We start from the raw sequence: 27,500 nt of genomic DNA, 5'->3' as shown, positions 1-27,500 counted from the left end.
TGCTGCTGCTGCTGTGTGTGTGTGTGTGTGTGTGTGTGTGTGTGTGTGTGTGTGTGTGAGAGAGAGAGAGAGAGAGAGAGAGAGAGAGAGAGAGAGAGAGAGAGAGAGAGAGAGAGAGGGGGGGGGGGGGGGGCTTGGGTAACGAGGCTATGGTTGGTGTGCAAAGATGTGAATGTAGACTTAGATGCGCGCGGTAGCGTCATGCATTTGAAGACGTGGTTATAAGTGATATGTGAAAGCTGGGATGTGTCTGTCGTGTGAAGACGTGCGTGTGTGCAGATGCAGTTGACGTGTTTAGGTGTGAGTGTAAGGGGTATCAATGGACTGCGAGGGCGTGCACATTACTCAGCTATGGTTGGCAACAGATGAGTGGATGTACAGCCGGTCTCGGCTGGCGGGTAAGGGCGTGGGTATGTGTGGCTGTGCTCAGAATGAAAACAAACAAACATACTCCTTAATGTGGTGTTACTAAAAGAAAAAAAAAATCAGCGACAGAGCCACAGAGTCACAGGATAATGTACCAAAGAGCGCTGTACGAACACTAGGCTACTCGCTGACATACGAGACTTGATATCAGAACATGTTAACGAAAGAAACACACAAGATAAAAGGCTATGGTTGGCTTAGACACTTTCTGACACTCCTGAAGAGGTAGAAATTACGCCAAGTACAGGTCACGATCCTACCCATACTACCTACTCCCAAGTACACACACCTCACCTCCAAACCACACATGCTGATGCAACAGAGGTACAAAATAAGGCTCACGATACAGACAAAAAAATATCCTTTCATCGAAAACATTGAAGAACGACATCAAGGACTCAGGATCAAAACCAACTGGTACATGCTTGAGAGGTGCAGGAACTGTTTAGCAAAACTAGAAGAAAACGGAGGTGTAATGTAGACATAACCAAGAACTCGAGAGTGGTATCAGTATGGCTATGCTCCTGCAGTTTAAAAGCCCGGAGAGAGGCTCCAGTTATTCATCAATATACTAAATTAATAATACTTAGCTTAACTTTGCCAATTATCTTCCTGAATCAACAAACATCACTACACTCACAAACCTCCCCAGTCTGCCGGGGGATACGAGCAAGGCGCCAAAACTAAGTAACCAGCAAACCGCTAACATACTTCAGTAAAACCAACACCATACATCTGTGCACTCGATAACTATCCTCAATTTCTCTACTGCACCTTTCCCTGTCCAAGCCCTTCCTTTTCCCCCCTCCTAACCATCCAATAAAAAAAGGTGTGCGGTTGGCGTGTGGGAGCGAGAGTGTATGTGGTTCTGGTTAACGTATGAAGGCGTGAACATAAGGGGGTGTGGCGGACGTTTGTGGTCGAGGGTACACGAAAGTATGAATGGCGTGTGAGGGTGTACAGGGACGTGTATGACATATGAAGGCGTGGTTATGGCTTGCGTGTTTTGAAGGCTGTGTCGCTGGCGTTCAAGGGCATGGGTGTACCTGGGGTAGGGGTGAACGTTGTGAAGTTGGCGCGTAAGGGTGGGCCCGACTTGAGAAGGCATGGTTGTCGATATGGCTAACGTGTGAAGGCGTAGCTGTATGGCTGTGTGGCTGGTATATAAGGGCGTGGGTCCACTAGGGTGTGGCTGGCGTGGTGTGTCTGCCTACACTTAGGTAGCGGCCCGCCTGGTACCCGAGGAAAGCTAAAACTGTTTTATTAGGCAATACATCCTGTTTTAGGAGGGAACGAGGCGAACCTGAGGATCACTAGGGCAAGTCAAGCTCTCTTAAGGCGTCTAAGGCTGGGAGTGAAGTGTGGGTGGAGGTTAGGATTTGGCTTCAGGGCACATATCTTTGAATTGCCGTATTTGAATAGTTATGTTCGACTAGTAGAACATGTAGGTTATAGTGCATTATGATTCCTCCTCTGGAAATCCTCCACTTCCAGGATATCCTCAACTCTCGTCAGTGTTTATATATCGTCTTCAGTGCCTCCTGATAATTGTGCGTATTCCTTGGAGGTCATCTGTATTTTCGTGGGTGGAAAGTTGTTTTCAAGTCACCAGTCATACGATTCAACAGGTTCCTGGGAGTCTATCTATTTCTCGGGGTCCATTAGCTTCTAAAAAAAAAAAAAAAAAAAATATATATATATATATATCCATGTCTCACGTGTAGCACAAGTGCAGAGCATTTCTTCTGTATCACAGTACCTGTTATTGTGTTATTGGTAGCCTCACCATCATCCTATTTCTTTCCAATAACATTTTTTTTTAGTATATTTACATGGATATCAAAATCTCAAGACTGGTACATGGTACAAAGATCTATTTTGTACTCTTAAACAACACAGTAATTTCAAACTAAATTAAACAATACATTATATAAATAATACCTATGTGTATAATAAACTAAGTTGTAGATGGTCAGATGCTGAACACGAAATTATCCTCTATGTAGCCTACAGAATCTCTAAATCATATGCGTGTCCAAACCCTCAGTAGGTGTAGTATCTTCTGCATTCAGGCAGATTTATAGTTCACTTGGGTGTGCATAGAGCTGGTCTGTATGGTCCTGGAAAATATCCTTCTTGCTGTAAGGATGCCACCCCACAAATGTGGGAAATTGTGTGTATATATATATATATATATATATATATATATATATATATATATATATATATATATATATATATATGGGAGCGGGGGGCTGGAAATCCTCCCCTCTCATTTTTTTTTAAATTTTCCAAAAGAAGGAACAGAGAAGGGGGCCATATGAGGATATTCCCTCAAAGGCCCAGTCCTCTGTTCTTAACGCTACCTCGCTAATGCGGGAAATGGCGAATAGTATGAAAAAAAAAAAAAAAAATATATATATATATATATATATATATATATATATATATATATATATATATATATATATATATATATATTATCCTGGGGATAAAAGGGGAGGGAGCGGGAGGGATGAAAATCCTTTCCTCTCGTTTTCTATTTTCCAAAAGAATGAACAGAGAAGGGGGCCAAGTGAGGATATTACCTCTAAGGCTCAGTCCTCTGTTATCAACGCTACCTCGCCAACGCGGGAAATGGCGAATATGTATGAAAAAATATATTTATATGTGTATATATATATTCATATATATATATATATATATATATATATATATATATATATATATATATATATATATATATATATATATATATATTCATCACTGTTTTTAACTGACTAGAGTTCCCGAGTGGCCATCGATGCTCTCATAAATCCATCCATTATTTCGTCGAGTCCATCAGCACTTCATGCCTGACTCTAGTGGTCACTCATGTTCCCTGACTGATTCATGTGGTCCATGACTGCTTCATATGATCCATGATATTATCTATGAGATCGCTGGTGTCTCTGCATCCTCTGGCATTATGTGCGAGCCTTTTACGTTTTAGATAAATCTTCTGGGAGGCTACCAGTTTCCGATGGATTTCATGAATGCCACCAAAGGTTTCGGAATCTGTAGTTTGCAGTCTACTGAATTATTCAGGAAGCAACTAGTGTTCCATGATTCTTAATAAATGATAGTCTTTAATCTAACTTCAGAAGCATCATGATTTTAACAGAAGTCCATGTTTTTCCTGTATTTCTTCAGACCACTTATTCAAAGAACCTCATTAGAATAACCAACATCCCTGACCACGTTTAGAATATTTGTTTCGGGTGAACCAAGTCTCCTCTAAAAGTTGGATAATAAGCGAGGGAAATCAACTATTTAACCGAGTTTATAGGCTGTTTCAGAACGATACCTCGATGTGAACGATATTACACAACTAACCTAGTAATCTATCAGTGATCATAGTCTCTTCCACGTCACCTAGACACAAAAGCGCCTTATGGTTCACGTGGAGACTACCAGTATTCCAGATCCTCTCCGAGAAAGCCATCCGTCGATGAAGACCGAACCCTCCAGTGTGTCTAACAATCCCTCAAAAATCTAAAGCTGCTCCAGGCAGTCACTGATATCCTTCGCTAACGACGCAGCAAATCCCTCGAGTTTTGAAAGCCACATGAAAGACGCACCCTTTATATGACCTCAAAAAGTGACAGAACCCTAGCATTCTTTTTGAGTATACGTAGGCATGGTTCTAAAACCAATGTATAACAGGAAGTAATATCTATATTTCTAGATTTCTCCCAAGAGCCTAACATTATTTCTGGTCTCATTCTCTTGGCAACCAAAAATCGTAAAAGACAAATTCCTTCAACAAAAACTTATGTCTTCGACTTCTTTACGAGTCCATTAAAACTGAAAGATTCTTCCAAGGAGCTGAAAATATATTCCTTGTTCTTGTTTGTAAGGAAGGACGAAGTCTATGTTTCAGTACTGCTGAAGGCGGAGTATCTTATGACAATGAACAAGCCGCCGATATTGAAAGGCCTCAACAAAATGTACTGTTAAATCATAAACTTTCAGCAGTGAACAATCTTCCATGACTCCAGCGTCTCACAAAAACATTTATCGACTCTTTACGTTTCCTGTGACTGTATCTAGCATTCCAGAATTCTTAATAACCCTCCTCAGATCAAGACCTTACAAGGAGCTCCAGGATGAAAGATGAAGCCGTCAGTGTTCCTCAATTTCCTCAGTGTTTCAGAAACATTAGAGGATATACATCCAAGTGCAAAGAAGGGACAGATAACAGGCGACCTGCTAATTTCTCTACCTTGTGTGCTCAATGTGTTTTTTCATACATTGTCGATATTTTGCAGATCTCTGAGCCTTTACTTCATATGGGTTATTTCTTAGTGACGAAATTAGTTTTGTGGCACTTCTTTGAAATCGTTCTAGTTTTATTCATGTTTGATTAAGTTTGATGATCAGAACTAAACAGCATATAGCAAATGAGGTTGGACCAGGGAGTTTAAAAGTCAATATTGTGTCCTATAGTAATCACACACACACACACACACACACACACACACACACACACATACACACACACACACACACACACACACACACACACACACACACAAATTAGAAAGTGGACACCCTTAACACGGACCTACACCAGAACTGGAGATTCCTAAAACGTACTTTCATATACAGAAAAGCCGGAAAACAAGAAAACTAATCACACATCTCTGATGCTGCAACTGACCGAGCGAGGATACCTGGAAGGGAATCACACACAAACTGGATATACAAAATAACTGTCTCACAAGGTCCTTAGGAAATCCCATGCGTTCATGACAACTACTGATGAAATCGTATAATTCTGAATTCGTTTGTATTTGAAAATGAGCCGAATTTTCTTTTTTTTTTTTCGTTACATATGAAGATCTATCCTTTCAGATCTTAAACGACATACTGCTAAGCCGATTTAAGGTTCCAAAATTAAGTTCTGTTCTTCTAGACCTTAAGTAACACACTGCCAGGACTACTCTAAGTTCCAGATTAAGTTTTAGTCTATTTGACCTGAGCTGACCTACTGCTAAACCAATTCTAAACTTTAGACTTCGTTCAGTTCCTTTAGACCTTTGCTGACCTACTATCAGGCCAATCAAATTACAAAGTATTTTCCTCTTAAGTCCGAGTTAGCGTCCTCCGCCACTCAGGACCCAAACTAATTCTGACGTTTACGACCTGAAGCGCTTACCCCTCCTCCAAGACCCAAACTTAGACATCGAGTGCTATCTAAGACCATAAATAAATGAAAGCTCTGCCGCCAAACAACCATACAAAAATACTTCCGGATGTAACAAGACTCGAGTTCAGAAACTGCTTGACTTTTAAGGTTCCATTTTGAAGCAGTGCTTGGAGTTTCAAACTCCACCAGAAACAGAATCCCATCCCCTTATACAAAACAAAACTGAAACGCCACCTGCTTCTGTAAAAACCCGAAGGTGAAAGTCTACCTGATCTTTCCACCCGGGATTGACACGGTGCTCTTACCTTGGAGACCAATCTAGTCATTGTCCTCCCCAGCGACGCATTAGGGAGGAGAACGTACAGCTGTACTTCGACAAAACCTTTTATACATATTAATTCCACCGAGACATTAGACTCGTATTAGACCGCGAGTCTTGATGAATGAATGGAATACCGTGTGTTGCTACGGCCCGGTGTTTGTGTTGATGTTAGGATAATGAGAGAGAGAGAGAGAGAGAGAGAGAGAGAGAGAGAGAGAGAGAGAGAGAGAGAGAGAGAGAGAGAGAGAGAGAGAGACCGACTTTCCTTCCCTCCTTTTCAAACATCGAGTTACGGAGTCAAACCAGTGGATACTCTACTGTATGCTGCCTTCTGAGGTTGTTCCGTCTTGCTGAGGCACTGTCGCCAGTAACAGCGCTACCGATGACTGCTGCTGCTCTTGCAACTGTGAGGCTGAGTCTATTACCGTTTGTGTCTTCTATTTTTGCTGTTAATTGCTGTACCTGCCATTGTATGCTCTTGTCGTTTATTTCATTGCTGTTGGGTCCTCTAGATGTTGCTGTACTAACTCCCACAATACTTCTGATGCAGCACACTTTATCGTTGCTGCTCCTGAAGGTGCGAGGCGAAGTATGCCGTTTTTTGTGCTGTTGTCGATGCTACTGACGCTGCTACTGTTGCTGCACCTTTGGTTATCGAGATATTGCCGTTGTTATGCATTTCTTCGCTGAGCCCTTTCTTGTTATTGTACTCATTCTTCTGTTACTTCTTTTCCCACTTTCATCGTTGCTATTATTGCTTTTCTTTCTCTTTTCTTGCGGTTAGCGCCGTTACTCTTTTCTTACCGCTGCTGTGTTCTCTGTTTGTCGCTGTTGCTAGACATATTTTTGCTGCCGTTGCTGTACTGCTCGCTCTCGCTTCTGTTGTTGTGCTCTTCTTGCTCATGTTGTTGCTCACGTTCTTTTTCCTGTTGTGGACGTTCTCGCTGCTCATGCTGCTGAACGTTACTGTGGGAACGTGGCCGTTGTTGTCTGGGCTGTGAGCCATATACCGTTCTTCCACACAGAACCATTCGCCTTCCCTGTAACTCCAGACACGGTTAATCTTTTGGAAGTTCAGTACTGATGGTCCTTGTTACTGTTGTTGTCATGGTTGTGAGTGGTGGTGGTGGTGGTGGTGGTGGTGAGGTGTTGCCATGGCTGCGAGAGTGATGGTGGTGATGTAGTAGTGCCATGGCTGCGAGAGCAGTGGTATTGGTGGAGATCTGCCATGGCTGCGAGAGAGGTGGTGATGGTGGTGGTGATGCCATGGCTGTGAGAGTAGTGGTGATGGTGGTGGTGGTGTTGCCATGGCTGTGAGAGTGTTGGTGGTGGTGGTGTTGCCGTATGCCGGGGGAGGCGGGAGTGTTCCCTGATCCAGCTGATCCCTGTTTAATATTCCTGGTCATTTTTGCGTTGCCGGGGACAATGGCGGATGCATATGGATGTGGTCCCCGCCAGTCAGACAGACCCAGACACCTGCCGGTGCACAAGGGTACGTCGCACGGGTTCACAGTGTTGCTGGACGGTACACAACGGTTCACAGTGTTGCTAGACGGTACACAACGGTTCAATGTTGCAGCATGGTGTAAAATGGTTTACAGTGTTGCTGGACACTACACAATGGCTCACTGTGTTACTGTCCACCTCAGTGGGTGACTGACTGATTCGCTGATTTGCTCTCTGGTCTCTTCACTGGATGATTCATTCGTTCGTTGTGGAACGTTGCCAGTCATCTCCAGTGGTGGCCGGTTCGCCAAGTTGTTGGCTTTCTTTCCTTTGTGTTACTATCCGGGTCTCTGTTTTGGCAACAAGTTTATTTCGTTTCTGGGCTGATCTCTGCCATCCATTTCCCTGTGTCAAAGCCCTGTTTCCTCTGTCTATTCATTCGGAAACCTGCCTGCTATGTATCCGATCGGTTCTCTGTCCAGTTCCCTATATCATAAACCACTTCTTTAGTTCTCTGCGTTTTTGGATCGTCAGGTCTTCATTTGACCCAACAGGTCATCTGTCAGGTTGGGACTTCATCTGACTCACCTCGTCTTCATGTAATCCACCATATCTTCACCTAACTTACCAAGTCATCACTCAACTCACCAGGTCTTCATCCGACTAATCAGGTCTTCAACTGACGAACCCAGTTATCACCTGGTTCACCAGGTCTTCATTTGATCCACCTAGTCATCACCTAACTCGCCAATCCTTCATCTGACTCACCAGGTTTTCACCCAGGTAATCTGTTTATCCTCTTACTAAGTTGTTCATCATCCGGCTAACCTATCACTCTGCTGACCAGTTCATCATCCTGCTAACCAGCCCACCATCCAACCAATCACTTTATCATCCTACTGACCACTTCACCATCCGACCAACCACTCCACTTCATCATCCTACAGAACAGTTCATCATCATCCTGGCTAGTTCATTATCCTACTGATCAGTTCATCATCCTGCTGACCAGATCAACATCCAACAAACCCCTTCATCATCCCAAGTTCATCATCCTGCTGACCAATTCACCAACCAACCGACCGATTCATCATCCTGCTTTCCATGCATTTTTCGTTTTAATACTTTGAGATATCATTTCGAAATGGAGCACAAGTGTGAATATGGGCTTTGACACGGGCCAGTTAGTTCAGGTTCATGATATATGGTGAAGGCCGGTAATCTGGTATGATTCATCCCTTATTGCATGCGGATTGGATATTTTCCGGATCCCTGGTACCCAATCCCCCCTAATCCCTTTGATGATGATATATATATATATATATATATATATATATATATATATATATATATATATATATATATATATATATATATGTGTGTGTGTGTGTGTGTGTGTGTGTGTGTGTGTGTTACTGAACTTCGCTTGTTTGGTGTGTGACACCGCAAGTGAAAGTCACCATCGATGAGGTTGTACCTTCGTCAGTTGAAACAAAATAAGTCTTATAAAAAAAAAAGATAGTTTAAAATGGCACTCGTCCTATCACTGACAGATTTCATGTCCCCATAAGTTACCACAGGTCAACAGCCACAGGTCAAGGCAGGTCATGTGCTGTGTGTATCAACTAGGCGAAGAGTTATGGCTGTAGCACAGCGCCACAAAGAAGGATGACAACAAAGTAAATCCGCGCTTGCTTAACCTTCTGAGCACAACAGAACAGTCCCTGAGCACAACGGTTCGATCCTTGAGCACAACGGTACGATCCTTGAGAACAACAGTACGACCCTCGAGCACAACGATATGACCCTTGAGAACGACGGTCTAGTCTCTAATCTAATCCTTATCCAACAGGATGGAAGTCAGGTCATCATAATCGTTCCTCCAGCTTATCGTCCTGCTCGAGGGTTGTACGGCTCTGTCCAAGAGCATAACTTCCCTCTTTTATTTCCTGAGCAGTGGATGGAGGTGTCGCCTCCGACGCGGGAGATCATAACATTACCTGCACCTTGCCAAGCTTACCCTACTCATTCTGATCCCTTAGGAGGAGATCCATATTAGAAAATCAGATCCTGTTATCCTTTCACGCAAATAGATAAAAAGATACGGTATCTATCAAGAGACTTTTGAAGACAAATGTTAATATTTTAGCTTGCAAAATCTATACTGGTCAAACAATAATCAACTGACAGTGCGACAGTGTATAAACTTTCTAGTGTAACAAGCCCCAACGACATCTTAGGTTTTTAAAAATGATCAAAGTAATTATCAAAAATCATCATAATAATCATCACTAATTATGCCTGGCACTTACTGTGTGTGTGTGTGTGTGTGTGTGTGTGTGTGTGTGCACCCTTAATGGTTCCTCTAAACCTATCGGTATTTTCTATGAATGATAAAACTATTATATGTGAAAATAGATCATCTTATACGCCAGTTTGATTTTCAGCTTCCATAACTTTTTCTTCCCCCTTGTGACCACATTATAAATGGGAGAAGTCATTCTCACGCCTCATTTCACTTAAATTGATTTGAAGGTTATAAAAGACATCTCTAAAGCCATAAGAAAACCTTTAGACCACTACACACGAGACTGATTTCGTTTTTCTTTTTTAACCCCGTCCTAAAACATTCATTGTTGTGGTGTGTTTCCTTATGATACGGATTTGAATTCATTCATAAGTTTCGTCTTACAAATATTTTTACGACACTTAAGACAATTAGAAACGTGGCTATGGTATATAATTTCTATCACATTTTGTAATACCATCTTATAATCACTTTATGTTGAGGAAACATTCGTCATTTGGTTTTGAGGGCAAAGCCTACTAATGTTTCACGAAGCATCGTAAATATCAAAAAGGTCCTTTCAGGAAAGTAAACAGATCTCCATGAATGTAGAGTAAACAGTACTTTATGAACTATACTTTTGATAATTTGATAGACTGACTCTTATTCTTTCACAGTGAGACGGATTCTGAATGTTAGGAAATACATTAGACCACTGTTGGCGTGATATGATCTGCTCTGGTCCCTTACGACCACAAATGCTGACCGGTTGTTTAGGATTACTATTTGACCGATAAAGTTCATGCATTATTTCTGCACGATATTACGTTAAAAAAAGAATCTATGCTGAGACTGTTACACACGTCCAGTGTCAGTCTTGAGAACTACACACACAGTCACTATTCTAAACAAGTTTACCATACCTCCAAAACCCTTCCTTGCACTGTTTTTCTTTCCTCTTCTAGCTTTACTTTTCTATAGCTTCGCTTCCAGGGACTTTCGTCCATGATCAGGGCCTACATGATTTTTTTTTTATATAGATACGTCTACCTATCAATACACTCGCTAACTGTTCTTATTTGTCATTTGTGTTAAATTTCAAGTGATGTATTCCGCTATGCAATAGATCCATAGGTGCCCACAGGAAGAGACGAGGGAGCTTGCCTCCCCATCGTAAATCTTACAAGTGATGCTTATTTAAAATCGTAATCAAACTAAAAATATTTAGCAATTCTTACATGATATATTCCTATTGCCCAATGAATTGCACTATACTTGATACTCTTTCTGTTGGCGCCCATCAGGACGTGTTTACATCTACTGTATTTCTACTTACCAGCGTCAGAGAGTGCGGCGTGCATTGGGGAGGGCACTTTGTACGAGATCTGAAAGGAAAGTCAAAATTACAATTATAGTCACACTTTGGATAGCTAGCAGCTCTAAGTTACTAAAAACAGATTTTTTTTTCAACAATGGGGCACATGTAACACTTGGAATCTAGTAACATTAGTGATCTGAAAAAATCGTTGAGATTTTCGTAAGCTCAAATTTAAATAACAGGTACCTGTTAATACCAAAAATGTATAAACAATTTTCATAACACAGGTATCAAAAGATTCCATTTAAAACCATGTTTTGCCAACACAACGTACCCAGTAATACTGTGGTTTAGTGAACTACGTACCCAGCAACATTGGTATTGTGGCTAAAATGTTTTTGGACAAAGGATGAATCGGTTTAAACTAAGGTTCAAGTGGTAATTCAAATCCTGTATAGACACATGATTTGTTAACATTTTTGATCACCTGCTAAACAGTATCGTTCTCACAGCGTTTGTACCTGAAATGAAAGTTGAACTTACCCTTGTATTAAGTGGACATATGAAGACGTGTACTGTGGATAGCTGAAATTTTTGATACGTCACTTCCAGAAAAAGAGCAGGAGACGATTAACGTTTACACTGTCACCAAACTTCTAATCGAATCACAGTTGGTCTCATACAATTCAGTTAATGCCACTTCACATGGTCAGTTCCCAGTTAACGACGATGTGAATCTATCTTCTTCAATTCTATAGGAATTTCGTAAGACAACGTACACAGCAACAGGGTAAACAAAGAATGGCGACCAACCCTCTCCGTGTCTGAAGCAGAGATGCTCGAAAAGTGCTTCGAAACTGCTACGAACCAATATGGCGTTTTTGCTTCTTACACCATTCTTTAGAACGAATATTCTTTACAGAAAATGTTATTCATATAACACGAAGTATACTAAGCAAAAAAAAATATGTATCTTTATGTAAAAAAAAAAAAAGAAAAAACTGCATACTTTACTATTCGGCTGTAAAATACATAACTCAGAGGACATTCAACCTGCCCCACCCTCCATGACCACAACCAGTGTCCTTAGCTACCAGACATTACCAGATTTACTCGCCCTCCTGAAACCTTGTGACGCACGACATTCCAGCAAAACATTTTCCAGGTTTACCGTGAAATGTTAATTTGCTACTCTTACGTCAAATATGAAGGTCACGAAGATTAATTCATATGTGGCTTCTGTTTCCTGAAAATGACATGGTCCGCAGAGCAAAAACAAACGGACAGACAGACGCAAATGCAGAAAGGAAATCGGGAAGAGAGAAATATAAATGGAGAGCAAACTTTCCCTCAAGTGAAAATCAAGAAATATACTAGGCAAGATGAAAATGACAACCTGACGATAATTGTTGACGCTATCTAGTTCATAAGCTAGGAAGTATTCATCTATTTCTATCCAACAAATAAGTTTTTTTCTTGGCATTTGTCATCTCCAGACAACTAGCTCCAGTGTTCGATTACCCTATACATTGAATATTATCTTCCCGTATCATTATTCAGTCGCTTTCCTTTCGAGTTATTTCTAGCTTCAGGAGATAAACAAACTTCGCAGCTTCAGCTTTTAATTTGTCGAATTTCTTAATGTCTTACACACTTTTGATTAGTCACTATGGAGCTTTCGTGTGTGTGTGTGTTGAGGAGGGGGTGTTGTTTCTCTTCTAAGAAAACTGTTTTACGCCTGCAATTCCCCTTCATGAGACTAGTATTCATTTGGATACAGGATAATGTGCTCTTCTTGGAACTAATTTTTAGCTTTTCTGGTTCTAAATTTAAGGACCAGAATTACGCAGCATTCTACTATTAATAAGGTCCAACTACGATGCTTTGATAGTACGAGGTCTGGCTTTTTATCATATTCACTAGACACATATGTTAGCACCATATCAAGTCTCTGATCTGCAATTAGATGCATGATGTTTGGTGAGAGATAAGTGTGCTCACGGTTTTGTATGATGATTATCATTTACGACTGGCAAAACACTGAAAAGCTTTACTCTCGACCACATCTTAGCAGTTGGCAACCCTGACTACCCTAGAAGCTTCAGAGGAGCTGCTGGTTCGGATCACACGGTTCCAATAATCCCAGGTGAATTTAAAGCCTCATATCATATTTATCCTTGAGAGTTACGTATCTGACTGCTGTTTAAGACCTAAGATGAGCACCATAATCGGTCATTTTAAATCAATTTAAAATCTGTAGGTAAATAAACGTAAAAAATATGAAATCTCAGACAATTTGTGCCTTTATCTCAGGAAATTCAGTGACGTGTATGTGGAAGCGGTGCTCCGAAATACCAACTGTTCGTATTATGCGAGGGAGCGCGCGCCGGAATGCTCGCCTTTCACGGGATGTTTTAACCAAATCCTAGGAACAGAATTTTGTCTTTCACTGTACCTAAGACCGTTGTTTAGGCACCCAAGATGTCTCTCCTCTTGTCTGGTATGTCCGGAAAAGTTTTTTTTATTTTATCGAACATTGTGCAACTGAAACGTTTGTTTTCATTAACTCTAAGCATCGACATACAAGTCCACGATAATTTTCACTCGTCTACGTGACAGATTATCTAAGTTACTCTTCAGCTATCTCCAGACGTTATCTCTTAACAGGTCAGTGTTGTGTTCATAAGAAAGTATGAGATCTGACCGATCAACCTTAGTGATTTTAATGAAAGCGATCAATACCCTGCAGTTACGCTAATATTCGATAATTTGCTTGTACAACGCACTCAGGAAATACTATACCAACCCCTCCAACTCACCCTACTATCATCTGAATCAAACCTCAAAAATCATATCTCATATATTTCTTTTCTAGTAGTCAAGATTCTGTTCGTTCCCTTGTGATGTCTCATTAGCGGGCGAGAGGTGTAGGCCTTTAGCTCAGTCTTTGGAACGAACATTTCAGTTATCTTTCACGCTTAAAATTTTCATCTTCATGTTAAAGTCTATCACGGTTTCCTGACTTAATCAGTCCGTCTTGTGCCAAACTACGATAAAACGTTACAAAAAATCTATAATATTTGAAACTGCAGGTAAAGGCATTGGCTTCTTCTTTTTTTTTTTTTTTTTTTTTACAAAATATGAGAGAGTTTGTCAAGTTAGGCAATTTTATGGAGAAATAAAGTGTGGCTCGATTATGAAAACCAATAGTTGCTCCCCAGCTTAAGGTATATTAGCCTAGCTACTGAAACGTGTCCTTGCATCGTAAACGCATTATAACCCGGGTTCAGCAGCAGTGTTAAGGACCCCACCGACATATCAAAGAAGACTTCAGATGGAACCTCCAATGTTGGGATGAGAAATTAACCCACCTAATTTGCGGTTGTATTGTCCCCCATAATTACCTGACTGAACTGTACTGTACTACGAGGAGTTTTATGCATGTGGGGCCCTATCTCTAACATTTTCTCTTCTATCATACATCTTGAATCTACGCATATGCTGTCTGCATTAATTATGACCTCAAACGATTTATTCCATTCATCCACCACTTTCATACTATAAAAGTATTGTTCTACATCTTTGTGACAACTTTCTTGCTTAATTTCATGTTGTGTCCTCTGGTTGCTCTAACCTTATCTCTCGAACTGTTCACTGTCCACGTTATCGATGTTATAAAAACTTACAGGTTGTGATCAGCTCACCAATCACTCCTTTTTCTTCTAAGGCGGACACATCTAAAGCCTCTAAGCCTCTCCCTGTAACTCATCTCTGTTAGTTCTAGTGCCATCTTTGTTATCCTCCTGTGGACCTTCTCTATAAGCTCCTTTATGCTGCTTTAGGTGCGGTGATCGAACTCGAGATATATATTCTAGTTTTGGCCCTATGTAGGACATGATCTAGATACTTCATTCTGATGATTGTCATAAGACAGTTTGTCTGCTTCACAATTCTCCAGATGTAAGACTCTGGTGACAGGTTAGGGATGACGTCGACTCCCAAGTCCTTCTCACACATAAGTCTATTTCCAGTATGTGTGTGTGTTTGTGTGCGCACCACCTGGTGGCACACCTGATGAATCATTCCTTTACGTAACTATTTTTCCTCAACACAGCGTCGATTTTTCATCCTGGGGTCGTGTTCAGGTGAGAACGGCGTTCACCAGGCGATGAAAAATTCTTGCTGATTTATGAATGAAAAGTCGGCCACACCAGAGGTGTCTTATTCAGTTTTCTCTGAGAAATTGTATAGAAACTGGAAGATGGCCAAGGTCAAGTCTCTCTCTCAGGAATGGCCATAAGAGGAAGATGTGATACAAAGCTGTTGGTAAATGTATAATGTAATCTGTACACATCTCAGTCATTTCAAACCCATATGTTATATAATTGAGGCCAGTGAATTTGCCAGAATGGTGTTAAGTAATACAGAGGGAAATTAAGTAAAGCAATACAGAGAGAAATCTATGTATCAAGGATAAATGGTGTTATTTATGTTACGAGAGACTCATGTTTATTTTGCTATCATAAATATATTTTTATAGATTTTTATCTGTCTGGTATTTGACCAACTTGAGAAGAAGGGAAGAGTAGATATCACGGCCTTCAGCTGTCAGATGTTAGCCAGATTATAAGGGGATCTGTGTCTAGCCCAAATCTCTCTATTAACAGAAGCTGTTATTTCAGAGTTATCTATTTCAAATGGGCCAGTGAGCTAATTATACACTCTTTAATATATAAGGGGTGGAGACAGAACGTAACATGGGGGCCCTGTCCGGGATGGATCTTGAACTGTGAAACCTGCTGTCTGGAATTTTTGAACCGTGAAACCTGCTGTCTGGGATTGTGAACTGTGGAACCTGCTGCCAGGGAACTGAATATGTGGAAGCCTGCTGTCTAGGATATGAATATGTGAACACAGTCCAGGGAGCTGAAATTGTGAAACCAAGTAATTCAAGCTGGCCGAAGTGTTGTGGATTAGTACTCTACTGTGCTCTCTTGAAATATAGAGAAGATTTCTCTAAATAAGTAAGTGTTCATACTTGTAAATATAGTGTGTTTAAACGTGGCAGATAACGTTAATAAGCTTATTGAAACCCAGGATATACATTTTCTGTATCAATGTAATAAAGATGAACTAAACCAGGTGGCAGTTGATTATGGAATATCTCTGCTGACATATGTTAAAAGTGACCTGTAGAGAGAATTAATTGACCAATTGGTGTCCTTATCAGTTGTGAAAGAACCTCAAAGTGTTGATAATAGTGAAAAAGTTACAATGGAGAGATTAAGATTAGAATTTAAGCGTAAGAGAATACAAAGAAAAAGAGAGAATCCAGGCTAAGGAAGTAAAACAGAGAATTAGAAATTGAGGGTACAAGGAGGAAATTTGGAGATAATAATGATAAAGTAAGTCAGTTACCAGAGTTTAATGAAGAAGAAGCTGAGGACTTCTTTATTCAGTTTGAAAAACTTTCAACTATTAAAGAATGGGATAAAATTGACTGGGCTATGTTGGTGCAGAGTAAATTCAAGGGTAAGGCAAGAGAGGCATATGCATGTCTTAGTTTAATGGAATCAGTAGATTATAGGGCTGTTAAGGAAGCAGTATCAAAAACTGTGGAATTGGATGCTGAAGCATACATGAGAAGGTTTAGGGTCATTAAAAAAATGAGTAAACTCACCTGGAGATGGCTAGAAAATGTGGAATGACATTTGATAGGTGGTGTAAGTCAGAAATAGTAGAAACAATGGAAGAGCAGAGGCAACTAATCCTGTTGGAACAGTTCAAGATGGCTTACAACCTGAAATATGAAATATCAAGAGTTGAGTGAAAAATGTGATGGAAGCAGCCAGGATGGCTGACCAATCAGAAAAGCTAACAAATATTGTAAGAAAGAAATATAACTTGGAAACAGAGTAATAGACAGAATTATGACAAACCGTATAAATATCCACATTATTCAAGACAGATTGATAGAAGGTATTATGAAAAGCCATATAAATATCCACACTATTCAAATGTCCAACAGCCTAGTCAACATATTATGTGGAAGGTTCACATAACTATGAGCCTCAAAACAATGCAGGAAATAGATTCCAAAGACAAACACAATACAGGTATTCAAGACCTCAATTTAGTCATAACCCTTATGTTAGAAGACACAAGAGACCACCAATGAAATGTTTGGGATGTGGAGAATTTGGTCATGGTGAATATTAGTGTCAGAAATCACCAAAGACTTAACGATTAAATGTTGCTTGGAAACAGAAACATGATATTAGTGAGGAAAGAAGTAATGAGTATAATGTGGGTAAACCAAAGTGTGCAATCTATGAGCCATATATTACTGAAGGAAAGGTTGGAATTAAAGGTAGTCCTAAGAAGAAAATTTTGATACTGAGGGATACTGGGGCAAGTCAGGGGTTAATTCTGAAAGATGTATAAGAGTGGACAAAGGAGTCTTACTCTGGGGAAAAAATAAATGTAAAAGGGTTATGGTTAGGCAAGCCCATCCCATTGCATTATGTAAATCTTGAGAGTGGATTTGTGAGTGGCCGTGTAATGGTTGGGATATGTGAGGAATTTCCTGTGCCTGGAGTACACATGCTATTGGGGAATAAATTGACTGAAACATTAGTCCCAGAGCCAATTATGAGCAGTGATCCATTTGATGTAGATGCTATTGTAAAGGTGAATCATGTGACAGATAAAACGGTAGAGAATCAGATTGATAGTAATGTACAATGTAGTGAAATTGTTTATCCAACTTGTGACCAGGTCAATGTTAAAGAAAGGAGAAGTTGATTATGATTTAGGTGAAGTATTTAATGAAGAGTATGTAGCTAGAAATGATACAATAGAAATTGGAAATGAGAAGAGCACCGTGGAATTAAAAATTGGTGTATTTCCAGATTTTGTTGTGGACAAGGAAGAGTTGACAAAGTTACAGAAGGGTGATGAGAGTTTGAAAGAATGTTGGAGTGAAGCTGCTAGAAATGGGAATGAGAATGATGTGTCAGTTAGATTTTATGTACAAAATGGTGTGTTAAAGAGAAAATGTAGGCCTGCTTATGTTCCAGCATTTGATCACTGGGAGGTCAGAAAGCAAATTGTAGTTCCAAAGAATTATATGGTACATGTAAATGTTCCGTCTCATAGTTCTTGTTTTTTCTGGACATTTGGGAGTTAGGAGGACAAATGATAGAATATTAACTCGTTTTCATTGGCCAAATATGAAGAAAGATGTGTCCCAGTATTGTAAGACTTGTGAATTATGTCAGAGAGTAGGTAATCCCAACCAAACTATACAGCCAGCACCATTGCAGCCAATTCCCGCTTTTTGTAAACCTTTTAGCAAAATTGGTAATTGATTGTGTAGGCCCTCTACCTAAAACATGTATAGGAAATCAGTATCTATTAACAATAATGCGTGCATCTACCAGATTTCCAGAACCAGTACCATTACCATTACCATTGTAAGAGAGTTAGTAAAATATTTCTCCTGGGTGGGTATGCCTGAAATCATACAGTCAGACCAGGGAAGTAATTTCACTTCAGGAATATTTAAGAAAATATTAAAGGGGTTACACATAACGCATAAGATGTCAAGTGCTTACCACCCACAGAGCCAAGGAGTTGTGGAGAGGTTTCATCAGACTTTGAAAAATACTTTGAGAAAGTATTGTGAAGAATTGTCAGTAGATTGGGATGAGGGTCTGCCTTTAGCATTGTTTACCATTAGAGATTCAGTACACGAGTCTACAGGTTTTAGTCCATTTGAGTTCGTGTATGGACGTGAAATAAGAGGTCCACTGAGTATGTTGAAAGAGAAGTGGTTAGGGAAGAGTGATTTTAAAAGCAGATTATGTAGAGCTAGAAAGATTGCTGCAGAAAATTTGGAAGGGTGTCAAGAAGATATGAAGGTATGGTATGAGAAAAAAATCTAGAAGCAGAGAGTTCAAACAAGGTGATCGAGTGTTGGTATTATTGCCTCAGACAGGAAATCCTCTGAGCGCAAGGTATAATGGTCCCTGGGTTATTGAGAGGAAAGGGGATGATTTGAACTACATTGTGAATGGTGAATGGAGAAAAACTGGAGGAAGTGAAGTGTTTTAGATACCTGGAGTAGATTCGGAAGCGGATGGAACCATGGAAGCAGAAGTGAGTCACAGGGTGGGGGACGGGGCGAAGGTTCTGGGATCGTTGAAGAATGTGTGGACGGTGAGAACGTTATCTCGGAAAGCAGAAATGGGTATGTCTGAAGAAATTGTGGTTCCAACAATGTTATATGGTTGCGAGGCGTGGGCGATAGAGTAGGGTTGTGCGGAGTGGGTAGACGTGTTGGAAATGAGATGTTTGAGGACAATATGTGGTGTGAGGTGGTTTGATCGAGTAAGTAATGAAAGGGTAAGAGGGATGTGTGGTAATAAAAAAAAGTGTGGTTGAGAGAGCAGAAGAGGGTGTATTGAAATGGTTTGGTCACATGGAGAGAATGAGCGAGGAAAGATTGACAAAGAAGATATATGTGTCAGAGGAGGGGGGAACGAGAAGTGGGAGACCAAATTGGAGGTGGAAAGATGGGATGAATAAGATTTTGAGCGATCGGGGCCTGAACATACAGGAGGGTGAAAGGCATGCAAGGAGTAGAGTGAATTGGAACGATGTGGTATACCGGGGTCGACGTGCTGTCAAATGTATTGAACCATGACATGTGAAGCGTCTGGGGTAAACCATGGAAAGTTTTGTGGGACCTGGATGTGGAAAGGGAGCTGTGGTTTCGGTGCATTACACATGACAGCTAGAGACTGAGTGAGGACGAATGTGGCCCTTGTTGTCCTTTCCTTGCGTTACCTCGCGGGCACGCAGGGGGAGGGGGTGTCATTTCATGTGTGGCGTAGTGACGGCGGAATGGATGAAGGCAGCATGTATGAATATGTACATGTGTATATATGCATATGTTTGTGTATGAATATGTATGTATACGTTGAAATGTATAGGTATGTATATGTGCGCGTAAGGGCGTTTATGTATATACATGTGTATGGAAAGGATCACAATTTTGTGCGTGATGAAGATATTCCTATGAGTCCACGGGGAAAATGAAACATGATAAGTCCCCAAGTGCACTTTCGTGTGATAATCACATCATCAAGGGAGACGCAAGAGGGAAATATAAGTCAGTTGATATACATCTAAGAGACAAAGCTAGGACGCCATTTGGTATATATATATATATATATATATATATATATATATATATATATATATATATATATATATATATATATATATATATATTCCCCTCCCCACTTAAACTTTGCCTCTGTCCATTAAAACTTTGAGTAGATTAAGGGCAAATTGAATTTTGTTGTAAAAGTATTTTTATTACTCCGCTGCCCAAAGTGCTTCTGCAACAAGGTTTAGGCTGGCGGCCTCTGAACTACAACAGCGTATGATAGACACAAACACTGACTTTTTATACAGCAATTTGTACCTGTAATCCATGCGTATTTTCCGCCCTATATTATTATTTTCTTTTTCATTTACCGGTTTGTGCAGATATCATTGTACACAAAAATATCTGAAAAAATTCTTTGCGCTTCAAGGTATTGTTGGGAAATTTCTTTTTGACACAATCTTGTATTATCTGGCAAACACTTTCTATTTCGTTTCGAGGTGGTCGTGAGGGATTTTTTTCTCTCAATTTCTCATTTCTGTTTAGCTTCTGCTCCCTAACCCTGCCTTAGCTCATGACCCGACACTTAAGGATCACTTCGAAGTGCTAGTGGCATGGGTGATTTAGCGAAGATGCGTTTGTCAGAGGTGAAGTAAAAAACACATTTGGCGAGAATTTCGTGAAGATGAGCCTCTGGAGGGTGAAGATGTGTTCGTGGAAGGGTGAGAGGATGATGCGTTTTCTGCGGGTGACGAATTTGGGTTTACAGTAGACGTAGATAAGATACGTTTGGAAGTAGTGTGGTCTCCCTTCACAGTGAATATAACGTTGAGTGATATTGCCGAGGGAGACATACCTTATTGGGAGTGTTCACGTCTCTTGTTTTACGAGAAATTCGTTTTCAGCATACAGCGTCTACTGAGACTCTAGTGATAAGAAAAATCAATCACCATGAAGCACTTTTTCAAACCCAGGGCCTTTCGATTGTGTGCTACACGCGACAGCGGGTTAAGGCGTGCCTCTCTGGTGCGGAAAGGTCTTCAACAAGACTGTATACTCTCGTTCGCGTTGCTACCACTCGAATGTAGAATCCGGGAATACCAATAAATGTGTGTGTGTGTGTGTGTGTGTGTGTGTGTGTGTGTGTGTGTGTGTGTGTTTGATGTAGTAGTTAATTGACAGCTACAGGAAGACGATGCCGTAAGTGAGAATTGCAAGTGGGTAAGGATAGGAAGTAATAGAGCAAATGAGAAACAGATTCGTGAGAAAGCTCGTCTATTCAGAAAGATCAAGCTAAACGCTACACAATACTTTCTTACGAGAAATAGTGTTGGAAATTTAATATCAAACTTTTCATATACGCAAATACTAATTGCTGCGTCAAATAATGTGGGTAAAAGATGTAGGAACAAGTGCCTAAGGGATACTACAGAACTGACATGCAAATGAGGAACTAGCATACGTGATTAGACGAGAACACAGACATAACTGAATGTAAACACGTAAATTACAGAGAACAGGATTCAAGTAACATAAAAGGCAACACAGGTATCATTGAGCAAAAGAGACAAAGGAACATGATTAAGCGTGAGTAAATAAAAGAGAGAACAGACAGGAGCGAGCGGAAGAGAGAACAGCGATGAGTAGAACAGCATAGGCATGAATGAATACAAGACAAAGAACCAACATGGGTGATTACAAAAAATGGTATAAGCATTAGTAAATAAAATAAAACCGCATGGAAATAAGATCAATGAGTGCGACTAAAAAGAGCGCCTTGGTAAGCATCTTTAAAAGAAAACGTGTACGTATGTGGATACCAGGGACCACAGGGATAAAAGAAAGCACATGAGTAAATGATTGACAGGGGAAAATGGGTAAAAGGATGTACATGGTGGCGGGAGTAACAGGAGACACAAGGAGTAAGTGGATAGAATAAAGTACACGGACACGTGGATAAAGCTTGGTGACCCTGAAATCCCCGTGTTTACCAACCTCACAAAGCCCGGGAGCCTTTTGACATGCAGATTAGCGGGCAGCGTCCAGGGAGCCTTTGTCCAGCAAACCCACCCAACTCCTCTCGCCTCCCTCCCTCCCTCTCCTCAGTTCCCCTGTTCAAAGTAATCTACCACGCCTGGACCACTTTTACCTCACTTTTCCTCATATTTTCCTCTCTCTCTCTCTCTCTCTCTCTCTCTCTCTCTCTCTCTCTCTCTCTCTCTCTCTCTCTCTCTCTCTCTCTCTCTTCTTACTCCTTTGCTAGCACTACATCATGTCCTGTTGTCATTTACTTCTCTCTCATCGTTCCCCATCCATCATCTCTCCCTACTTAACCTCTTTCCTGAGTCTTTTCTGCACCTCCTACTCCACTCCTATGCATCCTTCCCAACATATCTTACTGTCCCACAGCACTTCATTGGCAGTGAAGCCCAGTGCAGAAGTGGCTCTCACAAGCATGTTGAGCTACAGGAAAGAGAATATCTAATTAACCTTTGCATGAGCATGTGCACAGAAATATCTCTCATATATGTATTAGTTTATAATTACAAACACTTGTGATAGAAAGCAGCGAAGTAGCAAAACTTCGCTCTCTACTTGCAGATTGTTTTGAGATTTACTTTTACTCCATTGCTTTAAATTTTGAATGCATTTGATTTCACTTTAGTTAATTTTTTGGCGAGGACATATGCGTTTACTTTCTTTTTTTTTTCGGTCTACGTGAACAAAGATTAACAAAACAGTGTAAGTGGTTCATATCTAAAGCTCCTGAATAAAATCCAATCCAATCAAACATTACAGCAATGAAGTTTTGCTACTTGGTTGATTACCACTGCAACTCACTTGTAATAAACCTGGTCTCTGCATTTGTATGAATCAGTTTTTCTTCTCTACACACCGACAGCAAATATATTAAATTCATAAAATGCAAAATCATTCTCCAGATGTATGTAATCGACAATAAATAAAAATCATGAAAAAAGAGGAGGTAAAGCCTCTTCAGAACATAACTGAATCCCCGCTCTTTACAGTGACACCGCTTGGGCATTCGCCCTAAACCAAGCGGGTGCACCCCACCTCCCATTATCATACTCAGTTCAAGCGTATATAACTTGGCGAGTCTGACAATGAAATTTCAGCGAGAAAAAAAAAAAAAATAAGACCCCACTGCCTCAGACCTCCTGTATCTCTAACTTTCTTGAGACATTCTTGAAACAAAAAAAAATTTGATTAGTCGTCGGAGTCAGCTCCCCCGTATCCCCGGAGATGTGGGGGTCGGCTTCCCCAACCCAACAGGGGCGTAGGATCACTAACTCCGTACTTAGTTCAGTTTCACAGACCACAAAAGTAGTGCACGACAGTCTCCCCGATATCGAATAGCTCGTACTGTAATACTGTTACGAATCTATGACTGAAAATATCTCATGTGTATGACGCCGTGATATTATTTCATGATATGGGACTTCTAAGAATGTTTCCCAAGAAATAAAATTAACATGCATTACGATGTGATTGGGAAAATAAAAAGTTTAAAACATACCCAGAGTATCTGTTCTGGTGCAACAGACGCTCAGTATATTAACATATGTCTTTAAACAAGAAGTATAGATGAAGTTTCCTTGAACAGTGTCTCTCCCTCCCAAGCTTAAGACCCACACAAATGTGTCGGGAGAAGGTGTGTGTACAAGGGCCTCAGCGAGCCTCTTTGGAGTACTTAAGAGTCCCATTGTGTGTTTGCGTGGGAAGAATAATCCTACTGACGTGAAGATAAGAGGCAATAAAATACGCATATGGGAAACACCGGTCAGTTAAAGGGAAGACAAAACCGTCGACACAAATTAGATGATCATCAGTTTCCTCTCCATTCCAGACCTCCCGACCGACGGCGCAACTCCCTAACCTGAGAGGAGCAAGCTTTTAATGTGTGATTTTCATTGGCAGTCAAGGAAAGGTGGAAAAGGAAAAAACACTTCCATCGTCAGATCTGTGGCTAGGATACATAAACCGTGGATATCACGTTTCTTTGTTTACGTGTTTCACGCATTCTTCGCTAACATGTTCTCCCTCGCCCACTGTCCCTCCATAATAAACTTCACAGGGTGAAAAAATCTGTACAAAACTTGACTATGTGCGGTTTTTCTTTTTATGCTGGAAGCTTCAGTCAAGATAAAAGTTCATAGCAAGGCAAGGCCTTATTGAAATATGGATACGGTTAATGACAGAGAGGAATGGATGCGGGAAAATGTCCTAGGAATTTTAGGAGTTTCACACCTGTCCTTTGAAATTCTAAAATAGACCTGTTCATAATTGTTAGGAAAGACACGCGGAGGTAGAGTTCATCCGCCCTACGTAAATGGGAATAAATTTCACAGGGTAAGGGAATTATATACTATTCCTCGTCAACGGTCATGAGAATCCTGTACCCTATGATCCTTCTGCCAGACATTAGAATACTAACAACCTAGACCCAATACCACCTTGTGCAGGAGCTAGCCGGAGTGTGCAGGGAGAGCGGGGAAACCAATTATAGATAATAATTGAGGAATCGAGGATGAATATTAATTTGGTGAGATGCTTCCTTGGCCTGACTGACTACACGTTTGCAAATCATATGCATAAGCCTGAGCACTGCATCAGGCTCATCATTAGGCACAAGACGATGATGAAGACCACATGAAAAGACAAATAGCTATGTCAACGATCCAAGGAATATTGTAACAATAACCTTATTGTACAGAGCCTTAAACTCAATGGTTATATCAAAAAATGTTAAGTGCGAGCGGCCACAATTTCAAATTTTTCTCACAGAGAACAGAAGTGGGGCAAGAAGGTATGTATATGTGTGTATATATATATATATATATATATATATATATATATATATATATATATATATATATATATACGAACAAAGTGCATGTGAACGCGTACTTTAATCATCTCCTAAAACATCTTTTTATTCTCCCTGAAATTTAATGATACTCTCACCCCAACTCTCATTTACACTCTTTTTCACCTCTTGCACTTTTCTCTTGACCTCCTGCCTCTTTCTTTTATACATCTCCCAGTCATTTACACTGTTTCCCTGCAAAAATCGTCCAAATGCCTCTCTCTTCTCTTTCACTAATACTCTTACTTCTTCATCCCACCATTCACTACCCTTTCTAATCTGCCCACCTCCCACACATCTCATGCCACAAGCATCTTTTGCGCAAGCCATCACTGCTTCCCTAAATACATCCCATTCCTCCCCCCACTCCCCTTACGTCCTTTATTCGTATATATATATATATATATATATATCCACTCCCAGATATCTAAAACACTTTACTTCCTCCAGTTTTTCTCCACTCAAACTTACCTCCCAATTGACTTGACCCTCAACCCTACTGTACCTAATAACCTTGCTCTTATTCACATTTACTCTTAACTTTCTTCTTTCACACACTTTACCAAACTCAGTCACCAGCTTCTGCAGTTTCTCACATGAATCAGCCACCAGCGCTGTATCATCAGCGAACAACAACTGACTCACTTCCCAAGCTCTCTCATCCACAGCAGACTTCATACTTGCCCCTCTTTCCAAAACTCTTGCATTCACCTCCCTAACAACCCCATCCATAAACAAATTAAACAACCATGGAGACATCACACACCCCTGCCGCAAACCTACATTCACTGAGAACCAATCACTTTCCTCTCTTCCTACACGTACACATGCCTTACATCCTCGATAAAAACTTTTCACTGCTAACAACTTGCCTCCCACACCATATATTCTTAATACCTTCCACAGAGCATCTCTATCATATGCCTTCTCCAGATCCATAAATGCTACATACAAATCCATTTGCTTTTCTAAGTATTTCTCACATACGTTCTTCAAAGCAAACACCTGATCCACACATCCTCTACCACTTCTGAAACCACACTGCTCTTCCCCAATCTGATGCCCTGTACATGCCTTCACCCTCTCAATCAATACCCTCCCATATAATTTACCAGGAATACTCAACAAACTTATACATCTGTAATTTGAGCACTCACTCTTATCCCCTTTGCCTCTGTACAATGGCACTATGCACGCATTCCGCCAATCCTCAGGCACCCCACCATGAGTCATACATACATTAAATAACCTTACCAACCAGCGGATGGAACCATGGAAGCGGAAGTGAATCATAGGGTTGGGGAGGGGGCGAAAATCCTGGGAGCCTTGAAGAATGTTTGGAAGTCGAGAACATTATCTCCGAAAGCAAAAATGGGTATGTTTGAAGGAATAGTGGTTCCAACAATGTTGTATGGTTGCGAGGCGTGGGCTATGGATAGAGTTGTGCGCAGGAGGGTGGATGTACTGGAAATGAGATGTTTGAGGACAATGTGTGGTGTGAGGTGGTTTGATCGAGTAAGTAATGTAATTGTAAGAGAGATGTGTGGAAATAAAAAGAGCGTGGTTGAGAGAGCAGAAGAGGGTGTTCTGAAATGGTTTGGGCACATGGAGAGAATGAGTGAGGAAAGATTGACCAAGAGGATATATGTGTCGGAGGTGGAGGGAACGAGAAGTGGAAGACCAAATTGGAGGTGGAAAGATGGAGTGAAAAAGATTTTGAGCGATCGGGGCCTGAACATGCAGGAGGGTGAAAGGCGGGCAAGGAATAGAGTGAATTGGATCGATGTGGTATACCGGGGTTGACGTGCTGTCATTGGATTGAATCAGGGCAGGTGAAGCGTCTGGGGTAAACCATGGAAAGTTGTGTGGGGCCTGGATGTGGAAAGGGAGCTGTGGTTTCGGGCATTATTGCATGACAGCTAGAGACTGAGTGTGAACGAATGGGGCCTTTGTTGTCTTTTCCTAGCGCTACCTCGCACACATGAGGGGGGAGGGGGATGGTATTCCATGTGTGGCGAGGTGGCGATGGGAATGAATAAAGGCAGACAGTGTGAATTGTGTGCATGGGTATATATGTATGTGTCTGTGTGTGTATATATATGTGTACATTGAGATGTATAGGTATGTATATTTGCGTGTGTGGACGTGTATGTTTATACAAGTGTATGGGGGTGGGTTGGGCCATTTCTTTCGTCTGTTTCCTTGCGCTACCTCGCAAACGCGGGAGACAGCGACAAAGCAGAATAAATAAATAAATGAAATATATATATATATATATATATATATATATATACATATATATATATATATATATATATATATATATATATATATATATATATATATATATATCGGAGCAAAAACGCACAGACAACTAAATGAACTTTAATCCAATCTAAAGAATGTTTACATCCAATCTATGAAAGATAAAAATATCTGTTGACAAT

The 27,500-nt window shown here is 40.6% G+C and overlaps 1 long non-coding RNA gene across 2 annotated transcripts in view; it reads right to left on the bottom strand.

Annotated features, from left to right (window-relative positions):
* The window catches only part of LOC139752067 (uncharacterized), a 224,768-nt gene that overhangs the window by 195,523 nt on the left and 1,745 nt on the right, over window positions 1-27,500 (bottom strand). Inside the window, exons 1-2 of one of the 2 annotated variants that reach the window (XR_011713471.1) lie at window positions 11,534-12,075; window positions 11,009-11,057 (exon numbers count right to left, since the gene is read on the bottom strand). This is a non-coding gene — a long non-coding RNA (uncharacterized lncRNA). Of the gene's footprint in view, window positions 1-11,008; window positions 11,058-11,533; window positions 12,076-27,500 lie in introns of those variants that run through there. The other variant, XR_011713472.1, reaches the window with a different exon arrangement.

The sequence above is a fragment of the Panulirus ornatus genome, chromosome 12 (assembly GCF_036320965.1).
Source record: "Panulirus ornatus isolate Po-2019 chromosome 12, ASM3632096v1, whole genome shotgun sequence".
In the NCBI taxonomy this organism is placed as follows: Eukaryota; Metazoa; Arthropoda; class Malacostraca; order Decapoda; family Palinuridae; genus Panulirus; species Panulirus ornatus.
The sequence above is the reverse complement of the archived record's forward strand: the minus strand, read 5'-3'. Positions and strand labels throughout refer to the sequence as shown.